General features: G+C 45.7%; 2 pseudogenes; both read left to right on the forward strand.

Annotated features, from left to right (window-relative positions):
• Positions 1 to 1,177: 1,177 nt before the first annotated feature.
• On the forward strand, positions 1,178 to 1,300 carry LOC114495744 (annotated as a pseudogene).
• Positions 1,301 to 21,335: 20,035 nt separating this feature from the next.
• On the forward strand, positions 21,336 to 23,455 carry LOC114494773 (annotated as a pseudogene).
• Positions 23,456 to 25,476: the final 2,021 nt, after the last annotated feature.

The raw sequence follows: 25,476 nt of genomic DNA on the forward strand, positions 1-25,476 counted from the left end.
TCCACTCTCGAATCAGCTTTGTAACTCATGATGTATGATTTATGTTTCCTAACAACATAGACCATCTGGTGGCTTCATATTCAAATAATTATTCTTGATAATTAGATGCCAAGCTAGTTGTTTATAGCTGTTGGAAGAACGTGTATGTGCTGTCAGTATATAAATATAACACATTTTAGAATTGTATACACTCTAAAGTGTTTGCTTGCATCCTTTAAATTTTGGTAGGCGGATACACAGCCCTTTTCACCTTCCCAGTTTTGACTTGTTTCATAGAATCCCCTAAGCTTCGTCTCTCGCTGGCACATGAATCAATATGCATTACTTAAGTGACTGAATCAGATGCATTCTGATCCAGAAGAAAACAAACTCCCAGCCTCAGGATGTGGGGAAACCGCACTTACTGTACTCTTTTGTGCCTCTACACAGAGCTCATCATAGTACCCATCTTAGCCTGCATGAGAATTAACATATGTAATAGGTTATAACATCTGTAAGTCTTTGACATATTTCTTTTATTAATAGGCTTTATTTTTCAGAGCAGTATTAGACTGACAGGAAAAGTGAGAAGGTGGTAAAGAGAATATGTGCTTATATCCTCTCCCCTTACCCCACCCATGCCTGGTTTTCCTGTTGTGAACTTCTTACAGTAACGTGGTATGTTCGTTATGGGTAATGAATCAATATTGATACACGATAACTCAAGTCTTACTCAAGTCTGTAGTGTGCTCAGATGTCCTTAGTTTTTCCCTAATGTTCTCTTCTGTTCTAGGATCCCATCCAGGATACTGTTACATTTAGCCCTCTTGTCTTCCTAGGCTCCCTCCGTTGTGACAGTTTCCCAGACTTCCCTGTTTTTGATGACTGTGACAGTTTAGAGGAATGCCAGTCAGGTATACTGTAAGATGCCCCCTATTGGAATTTGGTTTTGGCACATGTTAAGGCCTATAGAAGTATTGGTTATTATTATTATTATTATTGCTTCATATTCAGATGAAAAGTGGAACTTTACCTAATTAGGTAGGATGTAGGGGAGGGATAGTTTTGCTGCCTCTTCAGTATTTAAAAGAAAGATTTATCTTGAGGCATGGTCAAGTTAACAATGCTGTAAGACTGGACAAAATTTGATTTGCCTGCATCTCTCCCTCTATCTGTCTATTCTATCCAGTAAGTATTGAGCTTTGCGCAGCGGCAGCATCGTAGCCAATGAGGTTTATCCGAGGCATGATTATTGCTATTCAGTAAATATTCACTGAGTCTCTCTTGTGGGAGCAGAAGTATGTTGGATGCTGGGGATTGAATGATAAAACAAAACCACCCTCATGAGGCTTAGGGTCAAACAGGGAGACAGTTAAAATAAGTAATGAAAGAAATACTCCAAAGATAGCTTGTGACAAGCAAAGAAAATAAAATGTTCTTATATTAAAAAGTATCTCAGGTGAGGGGAAGGGGGACTACTTTATTAGGATGGTGTATAAGTTCAGATCAGATTTAACAGTGAGGAGCAGGACTTTAAAAAACAGGGGCCTAAACACGATGGAAAGGTCTCTCTCGTGCTCAGGAAGCTGGGGAGTGAGCCCAGAGCTCCTGCAGCAGCTCCACAGTGTCAGGGTCCCAGGCTCCTCCCATCTCCCTGCAGACATTCATTTCCCAGGATCACCTCGTGGTCTAAGGCAGTTTTTGGAGCTCCAGCCATCACATCTGAATTCCAGGGAAGGGGGCAGGAAAGGGAACACTTATTTTTCCATTTCTGCTTACTTCTTCCTGGCCAGAACTTAGTCATGGCCTTACCTAGCCACCTCACCTAGGCTTTATCCAGGTGGCCAGGCATATCAGTTAAACATCAGAAGTTTTATTGCCATAGACGAGTGGTTCCCAAGCTTCAGCGTGCGCCCCAATCGTCCACAAGACTTGCTGAAATGCAGATTGCTGGGCCCCACTCCCGGGGCTTGTCATTCAGTAGGAGGCCAAAAAGTTGTACTTTGAACAAATTCCCATAATGCTGGTCCAGGACGACACTCTGAGAACCACTCTTATAGAAGAAGGGGGGCCTGGATATTGGGGGAGCTGTCTGATTCAGAACATAATTTAGACTTTAGTCATCTACCTTTTTGTATTGGGACAGATTATTCTTTCTGAGGTCAAGCATCTTACCTTTGATGTGTCAAATCTGGATAGTGGGACACAAGTTAGTAATTTTTGTATAGGGTCAGTGGTTTTGTTATCTGCTGCCATGTAGCAAATAACCCCCAAGTGCAGTAGCTTAAAGCAGTAATTTGCTTATGGTTCTCTAGATCTGCAGTTGGAGCAGGGCTCAGCAGAGAGGGCTTGCCTGTGCTCCGTGTGTTGGCTGGTGGTGACCGGGGCTGGGGGAGGCAGGGCGGCCTCATGTGTCTGGGGCTGGCTGTCAGCTGGGCACCTCACTGCTCCGCTGTCTGGACTTTGTTGCGTGAAGACTGAGGGCACCACAAGGACCAGTTGGAAGTTCTAAGGCTTCTTATGGCCTAAGCCTAGAAATCACACAGAGTCCCTTCTGCCAGATTCTATTGGGCCAAGCCAGCCCAGATTCCAGGGGAGAGGAAGTAGACGCCATCTATCAATGGGAGAACCGGCAAAGTCACACTGAAGAAGAGTGTGCAGTTGTATTGTGCCGTCTCTGGAGTGAGAGTGTCCATATTACAGTACGAACCCCTTGTAATTGTAAATACGGACCTAGATCTAATCCTTAAGTGGATTTGATCCCTATTAGGACCAGAGCATGACTAGGGTAAAACATTTCCAAAATGGTTTTGTGCACAGGTAGAAAAGGAGCATGGCAAAGTCAAACAGGGTTTTAGAAAGGTTCATTGATTATTGAAAGACTTTCTTGTACCTTTATTGATATAAAAGTCCAAACATGAGGAGGAGAACAGAAGTTCAAAAGTAAGTTCATAAATTTTTCTCTGCTGGCTAAAATATGGCTATTTTGATTGAAAGTTGAGATCTCAACTTTTGAAAGTCAGCATTTTAAATGTAATGTGCTCACACTGATACAATGTGAATTAATGCTCTAAAGGAGGTCAAGTTTATAGCATATTTTTCTAAGTGGTGTCATTTGGGTGTGGGTAAGAGACTCTCCCCTTGCCCCCAGGAAATCTTTTCAAGTGCCTGAAATTTTACCAGGAGTGATTCATTGTTTCAAGCATTGCTCATTTTCTCTGGCTTCTTACATAGCAAATACTTCTGGGAAGGGAAGGATAGGAAGTCAGTGGCACTGTACCATGAATAATTTAGAACCCTCTTCTCTCAGAGAATTTTGGAGTCCTGGATGACTTTGGGGGGAAAGGGGTGATGAAGGCAGGCGCGAGGAGAGATGGGGGCGGGGTGGACGAAGAGTGGTTAGAGACAGGTCCCCAGCCCACACTTCTCTACCTCCCAGGGACTGCTGCTTAGGCGGCATGCATTAGGCTTACGTGATGTTAAAACAACCGATTCCTTAACGGCTTTTTGTTTTGCCGAAAACATTCTGTTCTTATCGTATGATGCTCATGCACTTTGTTTTTTTCCCCCCCTAAATTCTCCACAAAGAGTATTTCTTTATCCTTAAAATAGTTCCAACTGCCTGCTTTGAGGCCCTTCTCTTTTAACTTCTGTGAGTTTCCTTTGCCATAAAGTATCTCTTCCAGCCCTTCCTTCTCACCCTATTTTTCAAGGTCTAAAAGACAGCCCTGGCCTTCTGCTGGACCTCTGAAGTTGCCGGCCCACTGTGGGAAAATTCCAGCTTGGGCGGAGGCCATGCTGTTTACTCACCAGGTGTTGAATCAGTCGCAGAGGGGAGCTGCCCACAGCCTGTGTTTTCCTCTTTTGAAGAGCAAGCTCATTTACTTCTTTGACTGGCTCAAGGCTACTCCGTCTCTCCTTTGAATGTATGCCTTTCCCCAACGGAGCTAAATCCAACTCAGACGCCTGGAAGAGTAACATTCCAGGGTGCTGCTTTTGTTTGGGGCGCTGATATAGTGCAAGACTGTGATTTTATTATTCTCACAGAGAGCCAGAGCCTGTTCTGTGGTGCAGATGGAAAGCTCTGTGACTAACAGGATTCTTTTCTTTTTTCTTTTCTTTTCCTTTCCTTTTCTTTTCATTTTTCTTCTCTTTTCCCTTTCCTCCCCCAACCCCATGCCCACTGCCCGCCCCCGCCCCCCACCCCGCCCCGTGGTGGCAGTAGAAGGGAATGTTATGTTTGTCCCATTAAGTGCCTAGTCATTGCACAACACTATTATTGGTTAAAGTGACCTATCAGGTAGAGAGTGAGGAAGTGGGACCTGTATGGTTTCCTTGAAACCCATGGACAGGGTGGGGGCGGGGGCAGGGGGGTCTTCTACTCCTGCATTCAAGACAAGCCAATAACTTGTAACTTAGAAGGTGTGAGCGGAGGGAAGGAAGCTTGACTCATAAGTATTGCAGTTCTGGAGAAGCCCCAGATACAGGGCAGTGAGCCAAGGGGTGCAGTCTGCCTCCCAGTTCTCTCCCTCCTGAAGCCAAAGGCTCTTGGAAGACGAGCGAGTTTTGCAGCCAAAGTAAAGATGAGGGTCCTCCTGTGGTAGTCCTAGGGATTCGCTCAGTATGGATTCCACCGCTAGCCCGAGTCTGCTGCGCACTGGAATTAGAGCAGACCAGGCATGTTGCCTCTTTTGAGCGTCTGCGACCACTTCCTCCCTTACCCCAGCTGGTTGGCAGCATCCCAGGGGATACCCACAGGCTGTCGAAGTTTCCTCGGTGTTGGAGTGTCCCGTCTCGTCCTCCTTAGTCACTGTTTTCTCACCAACAACCTTATTTGGACAAACATGTGGTTTTTTTTTTTTTTTTAAACATGTGGCAGTTTGACAAATCCCGTTTGTAGCTCAGTGTCATGAAAAACCAGATGACAAAAGCATCTCTAGTCTTGACAGCTTGTAGAGATCTACCTGAAAAACAGGTGAGCCAATGGCAATGAATGAATTGGAGGATCGTGCTAATTCGCTAACAAGATGGACCAACAAGGTGTCAACAGGGTGCAGAGGGCAAATGTCAATGTAATCTCTGGTATTCTCTTGGAAAAACCTCTGCTGCTGAGTCTGCCGCCTTCCAGCCACTGTGAATGGGTTTGCTCTAATCCCAGGACCACCCCAGTTTCTGAGCCAGTCCTGACATGTAGGGAATATATCAGCATATTGTGAAAACAGAACCAGGAAAAGAGAAACCAGGCTGAACAGGGAATTTAATGCAGGTCACTGTTTAAACAGGAGATGGAAGAGCTGAGAAGCCCAACAATGGATGGTGGGACAACCCAAAGGACAGCCACAGCAGGAAGGCACCTGCTACTTCTAAACTGGAGTCAAACAGTGAGGAGGTGCTTTTTGACCAAAGCGGAGGAGGCACTAGGGTCATCTGGTGGAAGGCTGCTGGGGCACTGTCTGGTGGGAGCCAGCGGCACAGAGGAGGGGCCAGAGACACAGCCTTAGGTGGAGACAGAGGGGGAGATGGACCCTGGGAAACAGCTGGTGAGGGTTAGTCTCCTGGGACCCAGAGCGGAGCAGCAGAGCAGGGGGGCTGGCCCAGGCTCAGGGAGCCCCATGTGAGTGTGTCCTGTATCTGGTGTGTGTGGGAGGGTAGCTCACGATTAAGCCTCATGTCTGTACCGCCAGGGAAGACTCCTGGCTGCTGTGAGATCTACCAGCGGCACTACCTCCTGCCACCAGATAGTCTGGCAGAGTGCAGCGGTTAAGAGTACTGTAGATAGCTGTTGCTAGGAATGTGGGTCACACAGATGCACGCCTCTATTCAAACCTTATTGAACTATAGTGTTTAAATTCTGCCTCAATAAAATATAAAAATACACATACAAAACGAGTATTAGGCTCTGGAGTCACACTGTCTGTGTTTCCTACTAACTAGCTCTTACAGACTGAATTATGCTCCTCTCCACCCCCTTCCATTTATAGGTTGAAGCCCTAACTCTTAGTGTACTATATTTGGAGATAGGGCCTCTAAGAAGATTAAGGGTGGTGCCCTAACCCGATAGGACTGGTGTCCTTATAAGAAGAAAAAAAACAGAGGTATCTCTCTGTTTCCCTTTCTCTCCTCCCCCCCCCCTCCTTCTCCCTCTCTCTCTCTCCTCTGTCTCTCTCTCTCCTCTCCCCCCCCCCCCCCCCCCCGCCTTGTGCACATAAGACAGGCCATGCGAGGACAAAGGAAAAAGGCAGGCATCTGCAAGCCAGGAGAGGCTTCACCCGAAATCAACCCTGCTAGCACCTTGATCTTGGACTTTGAGTCTCCAGAATGCTGAGAAAATAAATTTCTATTGTTGAAATCACCCCGTCTGTGCTATCCTGTTCAGGGCAGCTTGAGCTGACTAATATCCCAGCTTGTGACTTTGAGCAAATCACCTATCATCTACTTACCCTAGTTGGTTCATCTGAAAAATGGAGATGATAAAACGTCCCTGGCACGTAGTGAGGATGCACATGTCACTCTTACTATTCATACCCATGAATTTCTGCCTCAGCATCCCTGCCCAGAATTCAGGAGTTCACCTGTTATCAGATGCTGCCTCCCTGCCCCCTAGCCTCACACGAGATCCTGCTGGTCCTCTCCCTGTATTCTCCTCCTGCCTCCTCCAGCCACCATCTGGGGTCCTGTTGGCATTGCTCAGAACTGTCATCTGCTTTTCTCTTAGCTGCCTGTGCCTGCACTTGCTGACCACATCTGCACCCTGAGAATGTCACATCCCTATGGTCAGGGGCTTGGTCCGTCTACCAAGTGGCTCTTGGCTCAGCTGGCTGTATTCATTTCCCATGACCCCATCTCTGGTCCTGGCTCCATCCCATGAGCCTATGTGCTTAGGCTGGCCCAGCATACTTTCCCCTCCTTCAGCTCTCCAGGCTATTTACCCAGACTCATGGAGCTGTGGCAGCTCTTGAGTTTTCTGTCTGGAAATGGATTAGGGTGGGAAGGGGTGAGTGGATGGGTGAGCTTCAAAGCTTCAAATGCCTTGAAGCTGCATTTGCATAGCAAGCATACTCTTATATTTGTTTGTTTTAAACTTAGACTGTGGACTTATTGAGTTGGATTTTCAGAGCAATAATTGGAATTAAGTGCATGGGGTTGGTGGGGGAGCCACGGTCACAGGCAGATTGGGGACAACTTCCCAGCATCAGTCGCTTGCTCTGGCACATCGCTACTGATTTCATGCGAACACTGGGATGTGAGGCTGTCTGTCTGAGACTTGTTGGGTGGTTCGTTAGCAGAGGTTCTCAGGTTTGTAATGACTCGTGTATCAGTTTTTAATTGCCATATACCTCAAAGTTAACACTCGTATCTCAGCTTCTGTAGGTTTTAATCTTAAAATTACAATTGATACAAGTTGGTTATAACAGGTTTAAACATTAAGAAGTTTATAAAGTAAAAGTGAGACATAAGTCTTCCCTACTCCCCTCTATTCCTACCCTCCCAAGGAATAAACACTGGTATCCCTTTCGCCTATTCGTTTGTTTTATCCGTGTGTACATGAACATACATTCACACACATACACCCACTTTTTTTTTTTTTGTAAAACAAGAATGAGATCACACTTAAAGTAGGACTTTTCTTTGCAAGGGCTAGAAATTCTGCATCAACTATTTTAAGCAAGAAGAAGAATTCACTGGCAGAAGAATTTTTTTTTAAATCCTCACCCGAGGATATGTTTACTGATTTTTAGAGAGAGAGAGAGGAAAGGAGGGAGGGAGAGAGGGGAGAGAGGGAAACCGATCAGCTGCCTCGCACATGCGCCCCGATGGGGGTCTGACCCACACCTCTGTGGTGCGGGCCACCGCTCCAGCCACCTGAGCCACCAGCCCGCGGCGCCGGCAGGAGAATTTAAACCACGAGACTCTCCCTGTCTTTTGTCTCTGTTTCTCTCAGACCAGCTTTCTCCCCGAATTGCAGCTCTGCACACCATGCCACCTGGCTGCCGCCCCCAGGCTTCCCCTCCTGGAGGCCTTATCCCTCTGCCTTCAGCTCTAAATAAAACATTCCCCTGAAGTACTTTTGGCTCAAACACCACAAAACCCAACTGCAAGTGACTTAACGGAAGGCTAATTCTTTTCACGGACTGAGACATCTAGAGGCCAGTGGTCCTGCAGCCCAGTGATGCTGTGGTTCTGGGGCGATTTCTTTGCAGTCCTCTTGGTCTTCCCCTCATGGTGGCAAGATGGGTGCAGCAGCTCTAAATACCCGTTTCTCACTTGACAGTGTCTTTATTTATGCGGCTTCTCTCAAAGGCACAGCCTGAGACACGGGCTTGTGTGCAGTGACTTGGGGAAGTGACGACAGGGAGCAGGGGAAAGGATGGGGGAGTGCAGCGGAGGACAGACCGCTGATACGAGAACGCATTGTGGAGGGGACAGTGCACGGGTGACTGGTGCTGGTCCTGCTGGCACCTGCCGAGGGGCTGTATGAGGCATATCTCAGAACTGCCCCCTGGGGGCCAAAGAGCAGCATTTAAAAAAAAATCAGGATACCTCCCCCCCCCCCCAAGATGAAAATACTTTCCAGTTCGTGCAGGTATGGTGTACACCGTTTCCAGCTGCACAGGGATTTGTTAGCAGGTGAACCACACGTTGTGTAGCCTCCTGTTCATGAGCGCTGAAGTCGCAGCCCTGCTTTTATATCACATTGCCCTGAGCATTGAAAGGCTCATGGCTTTTCCTCCCCCCTCACCCCCATCACAGCACTGGGATTTATCCCATTTCAAGACTTGGGCAAATTGGAAAAATACAGCAATTTTCTATCTTGCCAAAACACAACTATTTCAACATAACCTATTCAGAACAAAAATAGAAAAGAGGTAAAAATAGCTTCTCAGTAGCCAAATAGATGTCAAACTGTCACGACTTCCAGATGGAGCGGGAAGTCTTGCGTGCAAAGTCACTCAGGTTTTGTCTTAAATCTCACACACTTGCAAGAGAGAGCTCAGTAGGGGCCTTTTAACCTCATTTTACTTACACTTACTAGCTCGGTATCCTAGTTACTGTTTCCACAGCAAATGAGGGGAAGGAAGCTTTTAAAGGAAGTCGCACCGACAAACTCAAAGTCAAAATGTGCCCAGTGACAACAGAGAACACAAAAATCCAAAACAGTTGCAATAACAAAAAAACCCTCTTTCTAAAAATGTCAAACATGCAAAAGGATATTGGTGTGCTATTCTATGGAATCGTAAAGGAACCGAGGCTCCCAGCCAAAAAGAATGGTTAAAATTGCATTTAGAATACTCTATGAGGCGAGGAAATTAATAATTTATTTTATGCTGTTATATCCTTCATGCAGTATGATTATTTTTTGTGTATTCTGTATTTTAGAGTGATTCTCCAATAAACAGATTTAAAATGATGAAAAAAGTAGCTTCTAAGAGCTCTGGGGAATGTCACTCTCTAAACAATTGTTTCCCACGGAGTCTTAGACAAGAAATTTCGTCCAGGTTGGGAAGGGCGTGATTTCTCTTCTCTGCACAAGGGGGCGACGTGAGCCAGCCTTCACCTCTGGTGCAGGCCTGCTCTGCTTCGGAGCTCACTCCAACAGACAGTCGCTCGTTGTCCTTCTACAAACAGTGACAGGTTAAGCTAGGTAGGCAAATGCTGAGAAGTTATCCATCCTCCTAGAATTTTCCCAGAAATGTTAGAGGTGAGCTAGAATGGAAGGGGCAAGAAAATAATCCTTTTCCAGGAAGAAAGGAATTTAGGGACTTTTTCTACAAAAGTTCTGTAAACTAACACACACATCATACATTTCTATTTTAGCCTAATTAGTAAACAGTATTATCTGAGCTGTGGAATCAGCTCATTAGGATATTATTGTGCACGTGGGTGTGGGCACACACTTGAAATTAGCTGATGGCATTGAATAGAGAGGGTTTTTTTTTTTTTTTTTTTTTTTTTTTTGCTTTGTTCAGTCTTACAGACTAGTGTGCCAATTACTATTACCACTTCATTTTGTGCATTTGTTGTTATTTCTGCCTCTAGTCTTTCTGTGGATTTACATGCTGTGGTAGACAGAATAATGCCCCCCCCCCCCACCGAAAAGATATGCATATCTTAATCCCCAGAACCTGTGAATATGTTATGTCACATGGCAAGGAGAATTAAAATTGTGCAGCAGCTGTCAAAATAGGGAGATTATTACCTTGACTGGTGTGGCTCAGTGGGCTGGACATCACCCCGCAAACTGAGAGGCTGCCGGTTTGGTTCCCGGTCAGGGCACATGTCTGGGTTGTGAGCCAGGTCCCTGGTTGGGGGCGTGTGAGAGGCAACGAATAGATGTTTCTCCTGTGCATCATAGGTTTTTCTTCCTTTCTTCCCTCCTCCCTCACCCCCATTTCTAAAAATAAATTCTAAAAATCTCTTTAAACAATGAGATTTTCTTGGGTTATCCAGCTGGCCAACTATAATCACAAGGATGGCAGAGGCAAAGAAGTTAGAAACTTTTTTATAGTTTCTAAGTGAAAAGTTAGAGAAATGGCATAGTAAGAAAGCTCTACCATGGATGGCTTTGAAGATGAAAAGGAGTCATGAACCAGGGGATGCGGCAGCCTGCGGAAGCTGGGAAAGGCGGGAAGATGAGTTGTCTCTGAGAGCCTCAGAAGGGAATGCAGTCTTGCTCACGCCTCGATTAGCCCGGTGAAACCCATTTTGAAGTTTTGACTTCCAGGACTCTGTGCTCTGTTCAGAATATTTCTGTTAATTTGCCAATTCACTGTATTATTAGAAAGGGAGTAAGGCCATCCTTCTAACTCCAATAGACTATTGTTAGTTATCACAGTAGTTCATTACAGCATATTTCTGTCAAAATAAGAAAATGAAAATAACACACAACCAAAAAGCTTTCTGCATTTGCTGAAGTTGACCCAATTTTGATGATAATTCCCATGTTCACAATGTAGCAGAGCAAGCCATTTCTTAACATTTATTGAGGCAGGAGTTCTGTATTAATTTGTACAGGAGTGTTTTAAAGTATTGGTTATATTTCTGACATGTACAGAATACTAAAGCATGCAGTGGTTTAATACACGGGGTCAGCTTGTTTTGAGTTCATATCCCAGCTTCACCACCTACTCCCTATCCCTAGATGAACTCGGGCATTATCCAGCCTCTCGGAGCCTCAGTTTCCCCTTCTGTAAGTTGGGAGTAATGGTTATTAACACCTTACGGGGTTGTGGTGGGGATTAAAAATGGTTCTTGCTGTTGGTGATGCTGCTCGTGACCGAATAGGCTGGAAGTAGTCTAGTTATGCGGAGATGACACCGATGGGCACTTTGCCTGTTACGACCTGTGTGTCTTTGAGCTGCTTCCCTTCTCTCATTCTCAGCTGTCTTGTGTGTGAACGGGGGTAATTATAGTTACCTGGCAGGCTTGCTGGGCAGATGAAGTCCAATAGGCTATTGCAAATAGCATTTAGCACATAGATGGGTACACAAGGCCCTCAACAAGTGATAGCTACTATTATGAAAACTGATCATTGGAAAACTGCTGTTTAGTTTAGCATGCAGCAAAAACATCACCCAAAATAATATTCTCTGTTGCCGTGCTCTTCCACTCCTTCCTGTGGCCTTAAATGTGGCTATGATTATTTTCTGAACTGTGGGTCGACTTCTTATACCAAGAATTCTGATATGCTATTTAATATTTTTGATTTTGTATTTTTGATTTTTGTATTTTATTTTTGATTTTTGAATTTGTTTTGTATTTTTCATATCTAGACTTCACAGGGTAAAAACTTGAAAATCTTTTTGTTGCTGTTATACAGATTTTACTTGGCCATGTTGGATTTAACTCAGAGTCCATAGTTTTGGTTTTCCCGTTTTTCTCTTCTTCCTTCTTTCCTTCTGATCCTCATTCCTTTGCTTCCTTCCTCCTTTCCTTCCTTATAATCAGGATACTTCCAACTGTATTCCATGAAACGCCCCCAACATGAAGGACGAAGGATGAGGCCTGTTTTGTGGAAGGGCAGCTCCGAGAACGCAGCATCAAAGCTCTCACTGACCCATAGGCGTCCACAGGCCCCTCTAACTGATTATCTAGCCTGCCTCACAGAGGGTCCCAGTGCTCCAGCTATCGCTTTCATGCTCATTTCTGCCTAAACTTTACACTCTCCCAGGGCATGGAATATTAATTTCAGCTTGCAAACATTTGGTCATTTTTAACCCATGTTTTTTCATCAAGCTATTGTGAACTTATTAGATCCACATTTTCTATTGCTTACTAATTTGAGGTCTTTAAAGAAGATGCCAAACAATCCAATCTAGTCTTGCAAAATACCTCAATAATATAAAATGGTATTGCTTTAGGGTCAAATCCTGGCCACCACGGAAATTGTTCCAGGCAAAACCAACAATTTCTTCCTTGGATTCTGAGGTTGTATCTATTTGTTTGTTTGTCACCAAGCTGCATGGGAAATGGAATTATCCAGATTGTCTCCAATTTTAAAAAACTCACTTTCTAAAAGTGTTAGAGCACATGGACTCTTTTAGGATGTAAGTATATTTATTAATAGTTTATTTCTAGAGAAGAAAAAGTACCAGTGATATTGATGCTAGTGTTAATACTAACAGCTATTGAGTGATGCTTATTATTGGGAGGTTTGGGGAGCAAATATGCCTTCTTTAGGCATATTTGCTGAGGATCTTGGAAGAACAAGGGTGGGAGAAGCACCATGAGCTCACCATGAGCTTATAAGCGGGGCGGGTTTGTGGTCAGCATCCTTGGCTCTGCTGGGGAGTCAGGGCATCATGGCACACTCCATTTCCAGGGAGCAAGATGGCGCGCTGGTTCGGGAGGCAGACGCACCTGTCTTCACGAGCCAGCTCTGTCATCTGCTAGTAGCGTGACCTTGTATAAATCAGTTAACTCGACCAAGCCTTGGTTTCTTCACCTGTTGAATCAGAACAGTGATGATACCTTTCCTATAGGGCTGTTGTGAGCAGTGAGTGAGAGAGTGCATGGAAAACATTTAGTACACCGTCAGGCATGTGGTAGACTCAGTAACATGGTTAGTATTATTATGACTGTTTTACTATTATGATTAAATTAAATAATTTAATAATTTAGTTTAAATGAAAAGTACATTTTTTCCCCCCACTCTTCCCATTAGTTATGTGATCCTTAACTTCCTCTGGCTTTAAAATGGGAAGCCATAATTTCTTATGTGCTTTTATGTTTGTTCGACTATAAAGAGGATAAGTCATCCTGTTCCTTTTTTTCTTAGTCTTTTTCCTGTCCATTTAAATCCAATAAAACTTCTTGCCTGACGGAGATTTCACTCTCTAGGGGTGTCCGACCTATGGCCCACGGGCCGCATGCAGCCCTGGAAGGCTGTGAATGCGGCCCAACACAAAACTGTAAATTTACTTAAAACATTATGAGATTTTTTTTTGGTGATTTTGTGTCACCATATATTTAGTGTGGCCCAAGACAACTCTTCTTCTTCCACTGTGGCCCAGAGATGCCAAAAGTTTGGACACCCCTGCTAAGCTCTACGGACAGCAGAAGAAAGTGGTGGCTCACTCCTGCCAGTTGAAATAAGGATTTGGACACTGTGGAGCCCTGCTGGATAAGAGAGAGTTCTAGAACTCTCAGGGACTTGAGTGCTTGGGTGTGAAGGACTCAGCACTCTCAGCCCCATGAGGGGTCACCGGGGGAGTGTGATGGGGCTGTTTTTTGGCCTGGTGTTGGGGGACTCCCCACATGTGTGTGTGACCTTCCTGGAGGCCTGTCCCTCCCCGGTCAGTCACACTCGAGGACGTGAGAGGAGTGCCATCTCAGTCCCTGCCTGGCCTTGGGCAGCTGCACAGAAGCTGGGAGAAGTGAATGTCAGCCTCTGGCCGAAACAGAGAGGTGGCAAGAAATGGAAGCCTGACAACAGACACGGGCAAGGTCAGGGCTGAAGCTGCAAGGATGAAGTCCGAATGTGTGCGCCGGGGTCTTTCTGGCTCTAATGATCTGTGATGGCTTCTGTCTGTTGATGTGAACATGTATTTTTTTTGCTTACAGAGCGCCTTCACATTGAGTAGGGAACCTGTCTTTTCCTTCTTGTGTCTTTCCTTTACTCTCACAAGACTTTCACACTCACCACCTTGGACACCTCTGGTCACCAGATGTGTGGGTCCTCCCCACCAAGGGGAAAAGCTCTCTAATTCAACTCAGTTCTGGCACCATCCACCTGAAAATGTCAGATCCCAGAGGTTAAAGGCTCAGCCCCATGAGATCACCCCCACTTCATGAGCAGTAAGTCCCTAGGTTACCCACAACCTCTGTCTGCCTTGGCTACACATTGGAGGTCCCCACCACCCCTTTCTTGGGTTCAGTTAACTTGCTAGAGTGTCTCACAGACTAGAGGAAACACATTTACCACTTTATTAAAGGATGTGAGAAAGGATACAGATAAGGAGCCAGATGAAGGGACATACATGGCGAGGTCTGGCAGGGTCCCAAGCACAGAAGTTGGGGCGCATCACACTCCCGATACATGGATGTGTCCACTGTCACCAACCTGGAGGCTCTCCCAGGCCCATACTTACTGCGATTTTTAAGGAGGCTTCATCCCACAGGCGTGAGCAAATATTAACTCCATCGCCAGTCCATCTCTCTTCTCAAGAGACTGGGGGTCAGGGCTGAAAATTCCAAGCTTCTAATCATACCTTGATCTTTGCTGACCAGCCCCCCTCCCAGAGCCCACCCAGAGTTGCCTCATTAGAACCAAAGACACCCCTGTCACCCAGGAGATTACAAGGGTTTCAGGAGCCCTGGGCCAGTGACTAAGGCAGAGAGAGACCAAAGGACTGTATTTGCTATTGTCTCACACACAGCCACCCGCTGGCAAGATCCTCCAAACAGTTTTCTGAGGCAGGTGGGATGGGGCGGGGGGGGGGTCTTGTGCCTATTTTTCCAAACAGAAAATGGAAGCTTGCCCCAGTCAGTCTTCTTCCCTGGTGGCAACGCAGCTCCGAGCTCTGGGTCCCACCGGTTGGAGTGTTGTGGTGGGCTGAACTTATTCCCGGTTGAGGACCTACGGAGTAATGTGAGGCCCAGTGGGACAATCTCCAGGCACCAAATTACTTCTCTTTTTCCGCATGATTGTCTGCACTTCCACCATTTTGAATCAATTATACATTTGATTTAGCCAGTATCTCTCCAAGCCCTCTCTTAGAAGATGCAAAGACTCCCTGGTAGGGGTAGGTAAATCATAAATGGTGAATCAGAAACAGTAAATCAGTTCACCAAATTAATTCCTCTTTTCGGCCAGCTGAGGTCAGGGCAGCTAGAGGTGGGAGTGTTGATGGCAGATGGAGGGAGGGAGCCGCTGCAGTTTGAGGCACTCTCTGAGAAGCACGGGCCTAGGAGAGCGTATTGATTTTCAGCTGCTGTATAGGCAATTACCGCAACCTGAGGAGCTTAAAACAATGCACATTTATCATCTCACAATATCTGTAGTTCAGGAGTCTGGGTGTGGCTTGGATGGGTCCTCTGCTCAAGGGCTCGGGAAGCTGCCATCAGAGTGCTGCTGGGCTGCATTCCTTTTCGGAACTTGGAATCTTCTTCCAAGCTCACATGGTTGTTGGCAGGGTTGAGCTCCTTGTGGTTCTGGGAGTGAAGCCCTCAGCTCCCAGGGGCCACATGCAGTTTCTTGCCACGTGGTCATCTACACAGGCAGTTCACATCATAGCAACTTGCTTCTTCAAGGCCAGCCACAGATTTTCTCTCTCGAGTCTCTAGGACGCACTGCCGTAGAGCGTAATGTAATCACTGGTGTGGCGTCTTGAGATTTCACCTGAAAATCTAGATCTTTCAGTGAAGTTGGGGCCACATTCTCAAGGGAAAGAGCTGGGGGGAGCTGAGCAGCAGCAGCAGCTGAGTAGCTCGGACGGGGAAGGACGCCTTCGTTTTCCAGAATCCCCGCCTTGCACAGAGGCTGCATGTACACGCCACCCCTCCTGCTCCAACCATTTGCTGTGCCCTCCTGTCCGTCATGGGTGCTTGAGTTTGTGACTTAGCATTACATTCTTGAAGAAACTGAGAGGTGGAATAGGAGGCTGTGATTGAAGATAGGGGCTGATGCTGCAGCAAATACGGCCTCATACCCTGTCTAATTATGACACAAAAGAAGGTGGGATTGGCTAGATCTGGGTTCTGCACCCGGCCCACACTCACATGTGTGGATTTCAGCCTATAATTTTTCTCTCTCTAAGCCTCAGTGTCCGCATCTGGAAAGCCTCCCTTTCCCTAGAGTTTCTGATTCCAATAGACTGGTGTCAAGGCCTAGGAATCTGTAGTTCTGACAGGTACCCACAGTGACTCTTAATGATCAGGCAATGTTGGATGATGAGTCCATTCACAGCTGGACATTAGACAGCAACTATGGGCTGGGAAATAAGAGCCAGGTCTTGGGGAAAGGCATGGACGATGGGGGTTCATCCTGGCATGCTAGAATTCGGGGAAATATTTCAGTTCCAGAAGAATTATGCTCAGGGAGAAACTATTAGGAAGTTAAGAAGAATGTGGGAAATGGAGTCAGAAACCAAACCATGTAGACTGGGCTGCCATGGTGGAGTAGAGGAAGTATGTATCTAGTGTACTGGGTTCCCCCACCCGCCATGTCCTTCCCAGCCTCCGGAAGCTAGATTACGATGGTTTGTAAGCTGCTGATGGGGCAGTTGCTATCCAGTCCAGGAAAGCAGGGGATCAGGAAGTGTAGGTTGAACAAGTGAATCAATAAAAGGTAAACACTGGTGGAGGTCTGGGGCTCGGTGCCATGTGATGCACTCTTCCATTCTTAACCTCTCTGAACCTCTCTGAGAACATGGAGAGAAGTTCTCCTGTCTCTCAACACTCTGCTGAATTGAGTGCAATCTATAGACATATTGTATAGTTAATGAGGGGCCCTAGCTAAAAGCGAATTAAGTGCCTCCAATGTACTGGTATAAAATGCAGATTTTTTTTAAATTAAAAAAGAAAATCATTTGGTTTCTAAAATTTCAAATTCTGGGACATATTTTCCCCACCAGGGGGAATTTCTAGTAACCAACAGGTGTGGAAAACCTCATTGGAGGCAAACTTGGGTTTTGTTATTACACTATCATGTTTGAACACATAAGAGAATTTTAAGTCGTCCGATACAAGTGCTAATTATTATAAAGCTTTGTGGTTCGAAGAAAGCTATAAAAACGAAGGGATGCAAAGCACAGAAGTCCTGCCTGGGGGTAAGACTTTGCTTCCTCTGAAATATGGTTTGGTCAATTGGTTCATATATTTTTGGTCCTATCTCTTTTTAACACACGACATTGGTTTGGTGTAATAACCCAAGAGAGCCTTTAAATATTTCATAGCTGATAGTCCTGATGAGAACTTAACTCATACCAAAGTTATTTTTTATTTATGGGCTTCTGGGGCATCCATAGTGCCCCACGAAGCGTGGAAAAGACAAGTTTATGCTCTAGGCCTTCTTCGTGAGTGCTTAGCGTTTAGATAGCAGTGACAGGTATGAGCTTGAGTGGCTTTGTGAGTGATTTGGAATGATAGCCTCCTGGTAGGAATGACATGCTGTCCTGCTTGGGGGAGCTTGGGGGAAAATGATTATACAGGGGGCGGTCACCAGCCACCGCATTCGGAGTCATTTTTCTAGAAGTGGTGATGAGCATTTAAGGGACAGAAGGACTGGGGAGGGCAGATGGGAGGAAGAAAGGCATTTGAAATGAGGGAAACAGTGTGACCAAGGCACAAAGGTGCTATATCTGATATATTTATGGGATGTACGTGGGGGAGTAGAATTAAAGGAGCCTGAGCTGTGTGGCAGGCCCGGACTATGAGGGATCTGGAGAGGCAGGCCTTGGAACTGTAGCTAGTGGAGACAGAAGGGTTTCTACTGCAGGTTTCTGAGCGGAGGAATGCCATAATAGCAGTTACTTTTTTATTGAAAGATTACCCTACACAGGTAATGATGTAAGTGCTCTGACATACACGACTTACAGAAACCCTGTAATGAAAACAGTGTTTTCATTATCTCGTTTTTTAGATGAAAAAACTGGGCATAGCGAAGTCGCTGGGGTAGGATCTGAATCCAGGCTGTTCAGCTCTAGAGCCAATGATACGTTTAATCAGTCATCTGTCTGGGAGTCCTCAATGTGATGAGCGGTATTCAAGGAAGGTTAGTCTGGTGGTGATGCTCAGGGTTGTTGAGAAGGGAGAAAAGCCTGGCAATGAGAAATCTAGTTAGGAGGCTCTGGACTTAGATCTAGGCATCCCAGAGACCATTTGCATCTTTGCTTCCTGACTTCCTGTCACTTGATTTTATCCATCCCTCCTCGTCCTATGCTGAGTCCAGGCCCCATTCTTTTCTGCCCACTACCTTGCTCCCCTGCAATCCATTCTCCACTCCGTAGCCAGTGGATCTTTGTAAAGAACGAATCAGAGGATGCCGCTCCCTTGATTACTGTGACCCTTCTGCATGAAGTCCAAACTCAGGTTACAAGGTCCTTCGTGGCTCTCGTGGAACACCCTAGCCCCATTTCTAGGCACCTGAGTCCTTTCACACCCAGAAATGTTAGCTGTTTTTATTGCACCGTGACAACCCACTTATTAATCCATTGTCTTTGTTGAATGAAGACAGTCAGTGAGTAATAGTGATTAAGAGATGAACGTGATTAATAGGCAGATGTTTAGTTTGAATACTTCTCCTCCACCTAGAGGCCTGAGGCAAAGAAACCCATTTCTGGGCCTGGCAGTCTTTCCTTCTAGAACCTGTCTAGCAAGTCCTTTCCCTTTTTGCTCTGCCCTTCGGAGGGTCAGTTTTCAGGCCTCAATCCCATGCATCTTTCGTGGCTCCCAGCTCTGCTGCCTGGAAACCTGGAGCCTGGCCACGGCCGCTGTAGCTCCAGCTCCAGGAAGCCAGCCTCCAGGACCTCACTGGTCTTCAGCCTTGGGAAGAGACTTCAGATCACCTGAAGCAAAAAGGAGACAGGGTGATTCAAAGATGAGAAGGTGGTTTCAAGACGGCTGACTCAGAGAATGGCTAAGAGAAGAAAGCTAAAGGGGGTGAAGAGAGGGGACAGTGGTGGGGATGGTGAAGGACTGGGGTGCCTCTGGAGGCAGCAAGGCCAGACCTCTGTCCCAGTGCCTGACCTCGAGCACGCTGGCCTGTTGTCCCCGGACTTAGCTCTCTCCCTCGGGTGAGGCCAATCACAGTACCTGCTTTATGGGAATTCCATGAGGGTCAAAGGAAAAGGGACCCTCAGGCCCTGAGCACAGCGGCCCACAGCAGGACGTGAGAAGGGACAACACAAGGGCATGCCCTGTGCCAGTGACTTTGACATTTTTTGGTGTCAGGAGGGCCCCTTTGTACTTTGAAATATTATTGAGAACTCCAGGGAACCTTTGTTTATATGTTTATAGGGTGATGTTTACTACCTTATAAATGAAAACTGAAATATTTAAAAATATTTTTGAATTCACATCAGAACAATAAAATCCATTATATGTTGACACATTTTCTAATTGTAGTATTCTATTAGATAAAGATAGCATAACTTGTTTCTTAATTCTCCTGAGGAGTGGAATAGCTGGATGGTGGAGTATAGATGTTTTTCACTTTAAAGAGAAGTTTAGTCGTGTCTAATAAGGCAGCTGCACCATAAAATGAGAAATAGTCATTTGTTTCCAAGACAAAGGTATATGGAAGGGTTGCAGTGGCCTATTTTCTGTGGATCTCCGTCACGTGTGGCAGCTGGAGGACTGTCCGGCCTGCTGCAGCGTCACGTCGGGCAGCCTCGGAAAAATGCCATCGGATGCTTGTGAGAGACTGGGAGTCAAACAGGCAGATAATGTCTTGGTACTACCATGAAATGACTGGGACCTCCGTGCCTGCCCGAAGGGGTCTCAGGGAACACCCATGGCCCCCAGACCACACTTAGAGAACCACCAACCTGTAAGATCACTTTGGGAGAAAAAAAAAAGAAAAACGAAAAAAACCCCTTTTTCAGTTTGTGAATACAGATCATGCCCAGAATGAGATTGGGCATATCGCCTCCGTCACACGAGGAAAACTTGGAGTCTGATAATGTCAAGTGTGTCCGAGTACGTGAGACAGCAGGCGCGCCCCGCCTCTGCTAGCAGGAGCATGAGCAGGTTCAGCCACTTCGTTAGACAGGCCCAGAGTTCTCGTTCAAGTTAAAAATGTTCACCTCTACCAGCCAGCCATTCCACACCTCAGGAGAATTAAGGGACAAGTTATGATAGCTCTACATAATAAAACACCACGATTAAATACTATAATGAACAGTAACAGAAATAGAATACTACCAAATACTACTTTTATCTGTATTTTTATTTTTATTATTATTGTCAATATTAACTGTGGGTATGGATGCATGAGAGACTGGTTAATGGGTTGTTCACACCATTTCCTGCTGGGTTGATTCCAACTTCCTGTTGTCTTTATCCAAGCCCCCCCACCCCCCGCCGTGGTATTCTAAAGTAAGCCAAGCAGTGGGCACTGAGAGGGCCGCCTGCTCCTGGTGGGTTTGTGTTGGAGTCCCCCTTCCCGCTGTCGGCCGCCTCACTCACTCACTGTCAGTATTAAGGCGCAGCAGCAGCCTATCGATGAGCGAGCTCTGCCTCGCCAAGAGCACTGGGGAGGGGGAGAGAATCGGGAGGGGGGCTGTAGCTGTGGCTTGGGTCACTTGAGAGAGAACAAGCCCTTGGGAAGTGGTTTTGCTCAGATCACAACGCTGACAACTCACTAGTCTGCGGGAGGAGCCAGGGGAGCGGGGTCGAGGGGCGTGGTTTCCACCACCTGTTAGCAGGGGGAAGGTCATTTTGTATTTGTTCCGCTAAAGCAGCTTAGAACCGCACCCCAGATCATTGTAGTAAACTTTTTACAACCTTGAAAATGTCGAAAACAGCCTTTCCTATTTTTGTTTTTTTAACTAAACCTTGCACAACCCTCCCAACCAAAAAGAATTCACTAGTGCCATGTTAATATGAATAAATACCAAAAACAATGATGAGCTAAAACTGAGTAGAAGTGGTGGAAATCCAAGGTAGCATTTACATAAAGTTTGAAAGTGTGCCCAACAAAACTACATGCTGCTGATGGACACACGTATGCAGCAAAAGCATGCAGTCATGCCTGGGGTGAGTAATGACAGATTTAGGACACTGGTCACCCCTGAAGAATGAGGGCAGATAATGAAATCTCGGAGGGGTCTTGAAGGGCTTTAACTATATCTGTAATGTTTTCTTTCTCTATTTTTACAACTGAATTAAAACAAAAACTAGTTGAGTTCTGTGTAAGCATGTATTTATCTGGGGAAGGGAGTATGCAGGATGCTCTCTGCAAAAAGCCTGTGGGCAATGACTCCCAACTCCTCACTCTTGTGGACTACCCAGACAGGGTCCAGTTAGGAGCAGGCAGGTTCCAAATGCTCGTTAGTAATCGATTCTTTGGCACTTCGCCCGGACTTTCTGAATGAGACATTTAAGCACATTGCCTGAAGGCGTAGGCAGGGCTTGTCTGGGCTTGTCTGGGCTTGTCTGCTCTGCTCACGCTCACACTCACCCATACTCATTAACTTCACAACCTGCCTGACCAATGGGAAGAGATCTGCAGGGTTGAGAAGTTGGTCCCAGGAAAAATTTGTTTTGACTTGGCAGGAACAGATCCATCCTGTCCCTGGCAGCCTTGCCTTGTTTTGGGATCCGGGGTGCTCTAGTTTCTGAGTCAGTCCACATGGGCAGGAGTGGGATCCCAATCAGGCAGGGCAGTCTGGGATGTGTGTTTCCATGGGTGGATGGACGGTCTGGGAATTTGGGGCCAGGAGATCCGGGGTGGAGGGCAAGCCCGAGAGCCCAAATCTCTGAATTGAAACAACTATTGGTCCTTGGCCAGTGTTAGAGCCATCCCTCGCCCATCTGCTGAGACCTCTTTCACTTCCCCTTTTACTGCCACTCTGGTTGTTTTTGACACGAGTTTCCCTCTTCTGTTCCACTGTAGAGAAAGGCCACGGTCCCAAGGGGCCTGCCACACAGTAGACACTTAGCCATCGGTGGCTCTAGAATTCCCTTGCAGGGGTGCTGATCTGACTGGAAGGAAGGATTTGAAGACATGTTTATCTATCATTTTACACAAGATGCAGGCAACATTGTCCCTGCTGGAGAGAGGGAGGTTGAGGCTAAGATACCTGCCCCTTCCCTCCCCAACCCCTACCTCCTCCCGTTTCCCCACTAACCTCCCAGTTTTTGTACTGAACTCAATAACAGTTAATTTTCCTTCTTCCCTTCCTATCCTCTTCTCAGTGTCTGAAGTGAGCACTCATCCTGGAGATTTGTAGGGAAAGGCAGCAACTAAAAATAAAAGGGGAGAGGAAAGTTAAGTAAGAATTTTAGGAATTGTTGAAGAGTCTCCACTATGTATGGGTCCTGATATTCACTGGGACAGATCCGCTTTCTGCTGGTGGATCTGTGGAGTAGGCCTCAAGTCTCCACTCCTGCAATTGGCAGGTCTAAGTCCGAATCTCCCAAAGGGCTGAACAACCGTGGAAGCTCTCTATCAGAGGTCTGAGCTTGGACATGACCGACGGGAGTCTGAGGAGCCATTGTGAGTGAAGGAGAGCACTCACAGACTGCGTGGTGATGAGATCCATCCCGAGGCTCTGGGGTTGCAGGTTCGCCGGTGCAGAGGAGGTGGATGCAGCCACGAGTACAAGGCCACATGAGGAGGATGTAAGAGAGTGGAACCAAAGGTTACTGTCCAAGAGGAGGCTCCCAAAGATCGCTTCACCGTGAAAAAGATTTTTGTTGGTGGTACTAAAGAAGACACAGAAGAACACCACCGAAGACAATATGATGAACGTATGGGAAAACTGAAGTGACTAAAACCCTGACAGACCAAGGCAGTGGCAAGAAGAGAGGCTTTGCTTTTGTAACCTTTGATGACCACAATTCTGTAGACAAGACTGCCATTTGAAAGACCGTACTGTGAACGGCCACAGCTATGGGGTAAGGAAGGTGCTATCTAAGCAAGAGATGGCTGGTGATTCATCCGGTCGAAGAGGTCAAAGTGGTTCTGGACACTTCAGAGGTGTTGGTGAAGGTGGTTTGGTGGGGGTGACAGCTGGTCGTGGAGGTAACTCCAGGGGTTGAGGGGGCTTTGGTGGCAGCTGTGGCAATGGTGGACGTGGTGGCAGTGGGGGTGGCTAGAATGGACTTGGTAATGATGGGAGCAACCTTGGAGGTGCTGGAAGCTACAATGATCTTGGCGATTATGACACCCAGTCTTCACATTTTGGACCCATGAAAGGAGGAGACTTTGGAGGCAGAAGCTCTGGCCCCTGTGATGGCTGGAGGCCAATACTTTGCCAAACCATGAAACCAAGGTGGCTGTGGCGGCTCCAGCAGCAGCAGCAGCAGCTGTGGCAGTGGCAGTGGCAGTGGCAGAAAGTTTTAACTGCTGCCAGAAAACAAAGCTTAGTAGGAGAGGAGAGACAGAGAAGTGACAGGGAAACTACAGGTGACCACAGATTGGTGAACGGAGCCAAGTGCGGAGGTGGCAGGGCCTAACTGCCACAAAGAAGACGTGTTGTAGATAATCCTCACGTGAATGGGCAAAAAGCTCGAGGACTGCCTTTGTGACTAATTGTATAACAGGTTATTTTAGTTTCTGTTCCGTGGAAAGTGGAAAGCATTCCAACAATGGGTTTTAATATAGATGATTTTTTTTGCACCCATGCTTTTGATTGCTAAATGTAATAGTCTGATCATGATGCCAAATAAATGTGTCTTGAAAAAAAGGAAAGGAAAAGAAACATAGGTTTAATTTGCTAAAAGTACCTTTTAAATTACGTTACAAGTTTTTAACAGGAATAACAACATATTTACAAAGAGGGGCTACTCCTTTTTCCAATCCAGATGCTCTTGGTTTTGGACACTCCTCTTCAGTCCTTATTACACTGACGTGTTTATACAGCTGCAGATTACCAGGCGTGCGCTTTCATCTTTCTGATTTTTGCTACGCATTTCCCTATGTTCCTACTTAGTCCTTGTATTTATTTATTTTTCTTTTGGAAGCAGGTCTGTTTTCTTTTCCAGCTTTATTAGGATGTAACTGGCATATAACATTGTGTAAGTTTCAGGTGTTTCAAACTATTATGCCGACATAACACTTTGATATGGGTATATATTGTACAATGATTGCCATAAAAGTTTAGCTAACATCCATCACCTCACAGAGTTACAATCTTTTTCTTGTGATGAGTAACTTTTAAGTTACTTTTAATTTATTCTCTTAGTAACTTTCAAACATACAATGATGTACTGTTAACTATAGTCATCATGCTGTACCTTACATCCCCAGAACTTGTTTAACTTACAACTACAAATGTGTACTTTTTGACCACCTTAGTGGTCAAAAATACATCCTATACAGGTAATAGTTGTGGGGGGCAGGGAGGGGAGGGGAGAGGAGAGTCTGAGAAGAAAGAAACCAAATGATGACAGAGGAGAGGAGAAGGAGATTTTGGAGCCACCTGGCTGGTATTGTCATTTGTATTTAAGAGATGTATGTAATTTAGGCATCCGAAAGCCAGAGACTATCCTCAAAAATAAATTTCCCACGCTTCATAGCAATTTATCAACCCTAAGCGTCATCGCCTAGTTATTTATGAGTTTATATAACTTGAATAAATACCAGACGAGTTTTTTCTGAGTTTGGTTCTTCATTTAGTAAGTTTATTTTGGATCATTTTTTCCCCCCATGGCCAAGTTGAAAGTTAGAGCCACACATGAACAGGTGAAGAGTATTAATGTTTGGGGCAAATAAGGCCATCACTCTGGTAACTCCTAACCCCAAACCATTTTTTTTCTCAATAATGAAGCAATTAAGTGAGCTGGTGTTTTCACTTGAGATATACGAATAACTGTGACTACAGATTTAGCAGATGATATATTGATGTGGAAACTTGGTAAGGTTTTTTTTAAATCTCTTTAACCTTTTAACTTTTTAAACTTCTGTCAAGTTAAAAATATATAAAGTTTTTTTTAAAATAGAGCTTGATTTAAATATCTTTGCTTCTACTATATGAGCCTAAGCACACTAAGTGGCGCCTAGGATGCTCAGCGGACATCTGAAAGGAGGAGGTGGTTCCTTCAGCAATGCTGCTGGAGCCGTCATTTCAATGAGCTCCTGAGAAGTTGTGTGGAAACTTTTTAGTGCAGCAGCTGTGATTTAGGGGTGACCAAGCTTTCAACTGTCAGAATAAACTACGCAATGTTTCGTATCCATTATGGTCTATAAAATCCTCGATGTCACAGTAGGGTTTACTTTTGGGGCAAGAAATAGTAATTAAAATGGACTGGAGAAGTCCCCTGGGAGATCGTTCAAAGCCTCATATTAAAGAAACTGCGACAGGAAAACAACATGGACCGTGATTTCATCAAAAT

Source organism: Phyllostomus discolor, chromosome 4 (assembly GCF_004126475.2).
Source record: "Phyllostomus discolor isolate MPI-MPIP mPhyDis1 chromosome 4, mPhyDis1.pri.v3, whole genome shotgun sequence".
In the NCBI taxonomy this organism is placed as follows: Eukaryota; Metazoa; Chordata; class Mammalia; order Chiroptera; family Phyllostomidae; genus Phyllostomus; species Phyllostomus discolor.